Genomic DNA, 7,889 nt, shown 5'->3' on the forward strand with positions numbered 1-7,889 from the left:
TGAATTTTGGATCTGATAAAGTTTAGAGTCATTTTATATCTGTAAATTAGCTCAATAATATAATCCAGTTTGCAAGAATCATTAAGGAAAATGATTATATAAAGAGAGTGATTTGATAGGAAGTTAGAAGGGAGGCCACCATTAGATAGCTGCCTGTGTGGAGAAATAGAATAACCTATCTGTCATTTTAACTGTCTAACTAGATTTTAAAGTATGCCTTATTTCTTCAACAAGCAATAGAGAGCATAGTGTTATAAAATCTTAATATAACAAAACACTTTATTTTATAATAGGTTTATCATATATCTGGACCTAGACCTGCCAGGAGCAGCCCTATGAATATATTTTTTTGTATTCATATATACTTTATATACACAATCTATATATTTAAATTTATTTGTGTTTATGTATCCATATATTTACAAAAGTTGAAATGACATCTGTGTCAGTAGTACATCAGCATTACCTGGATGCTTGTTAGAATTCCAGAACCTGGATCCCATTATTAGACCAATGAAGTCATACCTGGAACTTTCACACAATGCCCAACTGATTTATAGGCATGTTACCATTTGAGAGGTGCTAGTATTATGCATATTTTGTTTGAACAAATGGCCGTGTATTTACAATTTCTGAAGATGAGTACTAAACTTATTCTCTTATCATTGGGGAGTTTTTCAAGTTTATTGTACTTTTTGTAGTTTTCCTACTACATTAGCAAAAGTTTACACATATACAATTGTATACAGCGTGATGTTTCCATAAAAGACAGGCTAAATGTACCATAGAGTTTCCCATAAAATTATTGTAGAGTTGAAAAATTCCTGTCACCTATTGAATGCATGGTTAAAGAAGAAACAAGAGAATAGAAAATACCAGAAAAATTCACAATGAGTGATTTATTAGAAACTTGCAGATATCAACAACTCCTTGAAAGGTTTGAGAACATGAACCCCAGTACTGAAAGATTTTATTAATAGAGAGAAATATATTCATGATGCATTATCTGCTTACTAAAGATGTATAATGAAAAAAAAATGAACAGACCAAGCCAAGAAAACCACCATGGACAATGTCTAAAGAGTGTCACCTCCTCAACTAGAATCTCAGGCATTTCCTGGGAGGATTCCAGAAGAAATTGTTATCACAGCAGTTGGAAATTTCATGTATGTTCTTGATATTGAAGACCATTTGGTGGGACAAGATATGAACTGGAGGACAGTGATATTGATGATTCTCACCCAGCATAGGACAAGGCTAATGTGCCTGTTTGGGTCTTAAATATCTTTAAAAAATTGGAAAAAAGAAACTAGTTAAAAATGAAAAAATGTTCATAGCGTAAACATGTCAAGAGAGAAAATATTTTTACACTTATACAGTGTGTTTGTGTTTTAAGATATGTTTATTGCAAAAGAGAAAAATGTTTGATACTTTACAATGTAAGAAGCTACAATGTACTGAGATTAGTCTATGACTGAAGAAAGAAAAAATTTTTTTTACAAATTTAGTGTAACCTGTGTGTATTGTGTTTATAAAGTTTAGTGTACAGTCACGTCTTAGACCTTCACTGTTTCTCACTACTGACTCACTCAGCAGAATAACTTAAGTTCCACAGCTCTATTCATGTTAAGTACCTTATACAGGTGTAACATTTAAAAAAAATTTATATCATATTTTTATCATACCTCATACATGTAGATACATTAATACCATTGTGTTATAATGTCTACAGTATTTGGCACAGTTACGTTCTGTACATGTTAGTAGCCTAGGAACAATTAGCAAGTTGGGATACAAGGTCTGTGTAAGCTTTCTATATATGTCTGTGCCTTTCTCAGAATGTATTCTCATTATCAAGTGACACCTGTGTTTAGTGAGGTCAAAGTCAAAAGAGTTGCCTTGGTTTGAGGATTCAAGAAAGTCATGACTCAGAGCTGCTTCTTCTTCTTCTTCTTCTTCTTCTTCTTCTCCTTTTTTTTTTCAGCTTGCCTACCACTCAGGCAAGCAGTGCAAAGGAAATAATCTACATGCATTCAAAATGGGTAAGAAGGGAATTCCAAAGGGAAAATAGGTACAGTTTCTATCTCAGGTCTGAAGTTCTGATGTGTACTCTTCCTTAGCTGTTCTGCTTTGGAATATGCTGACTATTGGGATTCATACCAGTTCTCCTTTTCCACCTTACTCCTCCTATTAACCTTTTATTAATTTTGTTTTTTGTCTTAAACATAAGATAGTCATACTTACCTCTCCCAGGTCTTACACCTGGGGTGTAAAAAGTCAAGGGCATCAAACAAAGTGTGGTCCAAAACCTGATGTCTGAGAAGGCCCTTAATGAAGGGGTGATAAGCAAACAGTAAAGATGAATTCTTGCATTTCCATAAAGGGAAATCCTGGTATTTGAAATGGGTTAATTCAGATGTTAGAATTTAGATGTATTGCAGAGTGGAATGATAAGGATGATGACAGATTTTGTTTAATGATTCAACCTTTTTATTATGTTTATCCCAAATCTATTGTAAAATAAGGCATTATAAAATTCCTAAACCATGCCATTTACAATTTTATGGAATTTGTGTTGATAGCTGTTACCTCCATAAAAAGTGATCTTTAATAAAGTGAAATTGGTATCATTAATAACCACTGTCAGGTTCTAAGAAAAGTTTATTGTGTTGTTTCTGTTTAGCAAAAACCAGGATGGAGCTTACATGAGTTGAATGGCTGCAAAACAAGTAGTCCTTCAAATTAGGATGCTTCTGATAAAATTGAAGAGAACTTAACTGAGTTGAAATAGAGTCCTGTGCTGCATAACGATGTTTCAGTCAAGGATAGGCTATGATACACACATCAGTCAGTGATTATAACTCCCAGTAATGTAGTAGTCACCTTAGTGGGTATATAAGCACACCTACTATATGTGCACAATAGCAGAATTGTACAATGACCCACTTCTTAGAAGGTGTCCTCATCACTAAACCATGTATAATTGTGTATAAAAAACTGGATGAGGACACTGTGTGATATATAGCATATAACTAAACAATTGTCCGTAACCATTCCTTGTATTCACATCTGTGTTTCATTTTGAAGATTTCTTCAGGCTTATGCATTTATAAAACCTAAAGATTGGAAAACAGTGCAAGTCAAACAATAATTTCCAATAATAATTAATCTTCATTCTTTAATTCCAAACAAATCACTTACTTATCACTGCATTTATAAACTGTAATATTTACCAAAATATATAAAGTATTTGTGTTGGTTTGATCAATCTGGTGTAAGGATTAACTGAAATAGTTTTTCATTCCAGAAAACATCTTAAAATATTTTAAATGTAAGAACTAAAAGTAATGTAAAATTCAAAGTGAACAAATAAATGTGTATATTTTGTGTATAGCATTTTTATTATTTGAGACTTTTCAGAGAGTACCTAAAATAATATCAAACATTAAAGATATCGCTTTAGAATGAAATACTTTTAGGAAAAAAAAATTAGTTTAAGGAGAACAATATACAACACAACTTTTTTTTTCCCACTACTGGGGATTGAATTCAGGGGCACTCGACCACTGAGTCACATTTCCAGTCCTATTTTGTATTTTTTTTAGAGACAGGATCTCAGTGAGTTGCTTGGCACTATGCTTTTGCTGACACTGGCTTTGAACTGTCTCAGCCTCCCAAACCTCTGGGATTACAGGTATGCTCCATTGTACCAGCTAACTCTTACCTTAAAGAGAAGTTTGTTCATGTATTTTAAGATAAATTATGGTTGTAGTGGATTATCATGATATTAGATTCCTATGGATATGTTTAAAAGTAAATTATTAAATTTCCATTGAAAAATATTACCATACACAATATGCTTGAAATAACTTTCTTAAGAAAATTAGAGCTTACTGTGGAATTAGTAAAAGTTTGGGGCCCTACATTTGCACAAGCTGTTTCTAAGGAAGACTGAAATAGTCCCTAACAATGGATTTATGAAACCATATGTTACATCACATTAAAAAATAAGTCACTCTAACTACAATTGGCTAAGACCTGGTCACATTTCAATTCTACTTACCTTCTCACAGATCTCTATATGTGATTTCAAAGTGGTTTGGGGAGTTTTGTGATTCAGAGAGGAAATTGAGTTGGTGATGCATTTGGTATGGGTATAGTAAGATACATTTATATGATTCCAATTCACTTGGAGGAGAGCCATCCTACTGTAAAAGTGACTTCCATGTATATTCTTATGACCAACTATTAAAAAAACCATTCATTATCATTATAGGGTCAGAGGGTCATACTGTGATATGAGCATATGCATCCAGCACTTGAACTATGTGGATAGTAGAGGAAAATAAAGTTTGAAATCCATGGAGTCAAAAGCCAGTCTGAGGAAACTTCTAGTCATTGCCTGTAAATAATTATTATTAGACAATTTTTATTTATTCCTACATTAAACTGAAAATTATTCCTGTCAGGAATGTACTTCATAATGCAGTTCTAATAGGAATATAACATATCACTAAAAAGATATATTGTTCATGGAAGTTGCACCAAAAAGAAATAGTAGAATTTTTAGGTATGTATGATAAAATTTATATGATATAAAATAACAAGTATTTCATTTTTTGTTGTTACCCATGAAATTAATAGAGAATAAACTTTAACCATGTTAAAAAGCTATTGTCTTTCTCTTCTTTATAGAAACTATTAACAAAATCATTAACTATGAAGACCAACCAGATCAAGAAAGCATACTGGCAACATTAGTATGTTAGACTGTATGTGTATGTGTGTAAAACTGAGCAAAGAAGAATTTGGGAAAATTGTCTTAGAACAAAGAGAACTAAAATTATCTTTAGGCTCTTGGTGTAAGAGATAAACACACATACAAGTGAGTGCCTTGCCTTCCTAGGTCCTCTAGCATGCATGCCCACTGTCTCATTGTTAAGATAGCCCAGGGGGAGGGAACATATACCGTCAACCAGGCTGTGAGGCCTCTGTCCTAGGTCACCTGCCTGGCAGGGCATTAGTTTACTCAAGCCACATCAGCACACAGTGGTCTCTGCACTACTTTCCCAATTGTGCAAAAAGAAGCTGCATACAGTTAGCTCCCTGCTCTAGACCATCTGTACTACTGCATGAAACTACACCATGACAGATGTTTTAACAAAAATTTGAAACTGAATATTGACTGTTTTAAACCAATTTTTCATTATTATTTTTAAAATAGTTGATGCCATTTGGACTATTTTAATCTGTGGCAATGCATTTAAAATTTCTGATAAACTAGAGACATAATTATATTTTATTCAAATACCACTTTGAAAGAGCATTTAGACTAATTAAAGTATATTATCAGTAAAGAAAATTTAGATGAATATGGAAATTATGTGGTTTTTAAAAATCAGTAAAATTGCAGTGGTTATATTAAGATGAAACTTACACTTGAAATTGAGATAAAATTATCTCATCTTAAACTGCAAGTAAAATATGGCATGTAGTAGAATGGGGATTTTTAAAAGAAGAGAAGCTAAGAAGTGAATCATAGCATAGTCAGGAACCATATAATACCTAATGATGTGAAAATGAGAAAATGAGATAGTCACACATTTTTAGGAACATAGAGTTGCACAACCTAAGAGTTTCCTGTCTGAACCAATAAATGGCTTCTGTCTGGCACCTCTACATGCTACTTTCAATTGAGGCTAATTCAAGAAATCCTTACTTGTGAGCACTAAGCCTTTGGTCTCTTCTATAAACTCTTCCCTACCTCCGCCCCTTTCTTTTCTGTGACCTACTTTGGTCTTCAGAGCTGTGTAGTTTTGCACACAGACTTTCAATTTTGGAACTTTCATTTCTGTATTTTTTAAATAGACATTTATCACTAATCCTTTTTTTTAAAGCTCTGGTAACATGAAGACTGCAGTATCTGAAACATGTCTTTAAAAAAACAACTGAATAAACAAAACAAAAAAATGCCTTTCAGTGAACCCTTATTTTTGCAAAATGAGGCTTTTTAAATCCAAGTAGTAAATGATGGCAAACTATTGATTTTTTTTATTAGCAGTAAAAATAAAATTATTTTCAAATGACCTCTGACCATATTAACAATGGAAATTCTATTATGATGAATATTAATAGCATTTACTCTGAGCACAGAAAATTGATTTATCAGAAGAAATATTCTCTTGATTAACACTTTCTTATAGTATTTTTGATAAAGAACAAGAAAGAAGTTTTCTGTAACAATCCCATGCCAGTTCACAGGGGTTGACAGGATGACCTAGTAGATGTGATGGAACTCCTTATTCTTACTATTGATTTATTAATTTTCTTTGTGTGAACCATTATAACTCTCCTGTTTTCCTTTCTTTATTTGCCTTATCATTTTTGAGAAATAACAGGGTATGGTATGAATATAATGGAACAATCTGACAACAAAATTCTATTCTTTGTTATTCATTATGACTAAAGAATCTACAGAGATCTGAGTCCACCATCAGTATTTCAACATGAGAAGAGGTTTACTAATAAGGTTTTACATATCAAACCTATATATGTATGTGAATGTATATATAAGATTTGATTCAACCAAAATGCTCTGTAGTGTTCAGATGAGCATAGTGTACCTAAGTTAGCAACCAACTGGGAAAGAAAGAGTATGACTAGAGAAAATTGTGTATATTTTGTGAAATTATTACTGTATGTTGTTCAACAAGGTTAGCATAAGGATTTTGAAATATATTCAAAAAGAAAACTTCAGAAAATCATTTATATATGGATTCACTTGCACAGTATTTGAGGTTCAGGCTCTGGATTTTGAGAAGATGGCTTAGCTGTCTACACTAATGAAATCATTCATCACATAACCAATTTTGGCCCAGTGTAATAGTGCACACCTGTAATTCTAGCACCTTGGGAGGTTGAGGTAGGAGGATTGTGAGTTCAAAGCCAGCCTCAGCTACTTAGTAAGACCCAAAGCTACTCAGCAAGACCTTGTATCTAAATAGAATTTATATATTAAAAAAGGACTCTAGATGCGGTTCAGTGGTTGAGTGCCCTTGGGTTTAATCCCTGATACAATCCCCCCCCCCAAAAAAAAGAAAAAACACACAAAAAAGCCTACCAATCTTTTCTCTGCCTTATAGACAAATTTCTGTGGGCTCTATCAATGAGGACCAGCTATACTTGCTAAATAAAGAACATACAACAGGGATGAGTAGAGTAAGAATTATAAAGCCATACTCCAGGAAACTTAGTTACTCTACACTATATTTTGCATATAAATATTCAATATTTTACTTCAAAATATATAGCAAATATTCAGTTGATAAAGTTATGATATAAAAGCTATGGATATGTTGCAAAAGTTGATTTTCCTAAGGATGCTGCTATTAATATTTTTCTCTAAAGTTGACCTACTTATTTGCAGTAATGCAAAGCATATACTTTCTGAAAGGACATCCATTTCTAAATAACATGAAGCACAAATTTGCAGAAGCCATATCATCCATTGCTATTATATACAGTTATTTGTGTTATCTTTTATCTCTAAGGGAATAAATCACAATTTCCAAACTATCAATATTGTGGTAATTTTTTTCTCACTTATAGAATAATTTTTAACCAAGAATAATGTAGTATTAAAACTGCAAAATACTTCTTTGACATAGTAATTCCATCATTCTGTGGTCTTCCATTGATTGATTTCTCGGTTTTTATTTATTTTTTAAAAAATTAACGAATATAGCACCGAGTTGCAAAATAACGAAAGAAACACAAGCAAAAGGATGTCAGTAGGCTCCAATATCACTTTCAAATGTGATACATCTTTAATGTTATGGTTTCAATATGAGGTGTTCCCCCAAAGTTTATGTATAAGTCAATGCAAAACA

Source organism: Sciurus carolinensis, chromosome 10 (assembly GCF_902686445.1).
Source record: "Sciurus carolinensis chromosome 10, mSciCar1.2, whole genome shotgun sequence".
Taxonomy (NCBI): domain Eukaryota; kingdom Metazoa; phylum Chordata; class Mammalia; order Rodentia; family Sciuridae; genus Sciurus; species Sciurus carolinensis.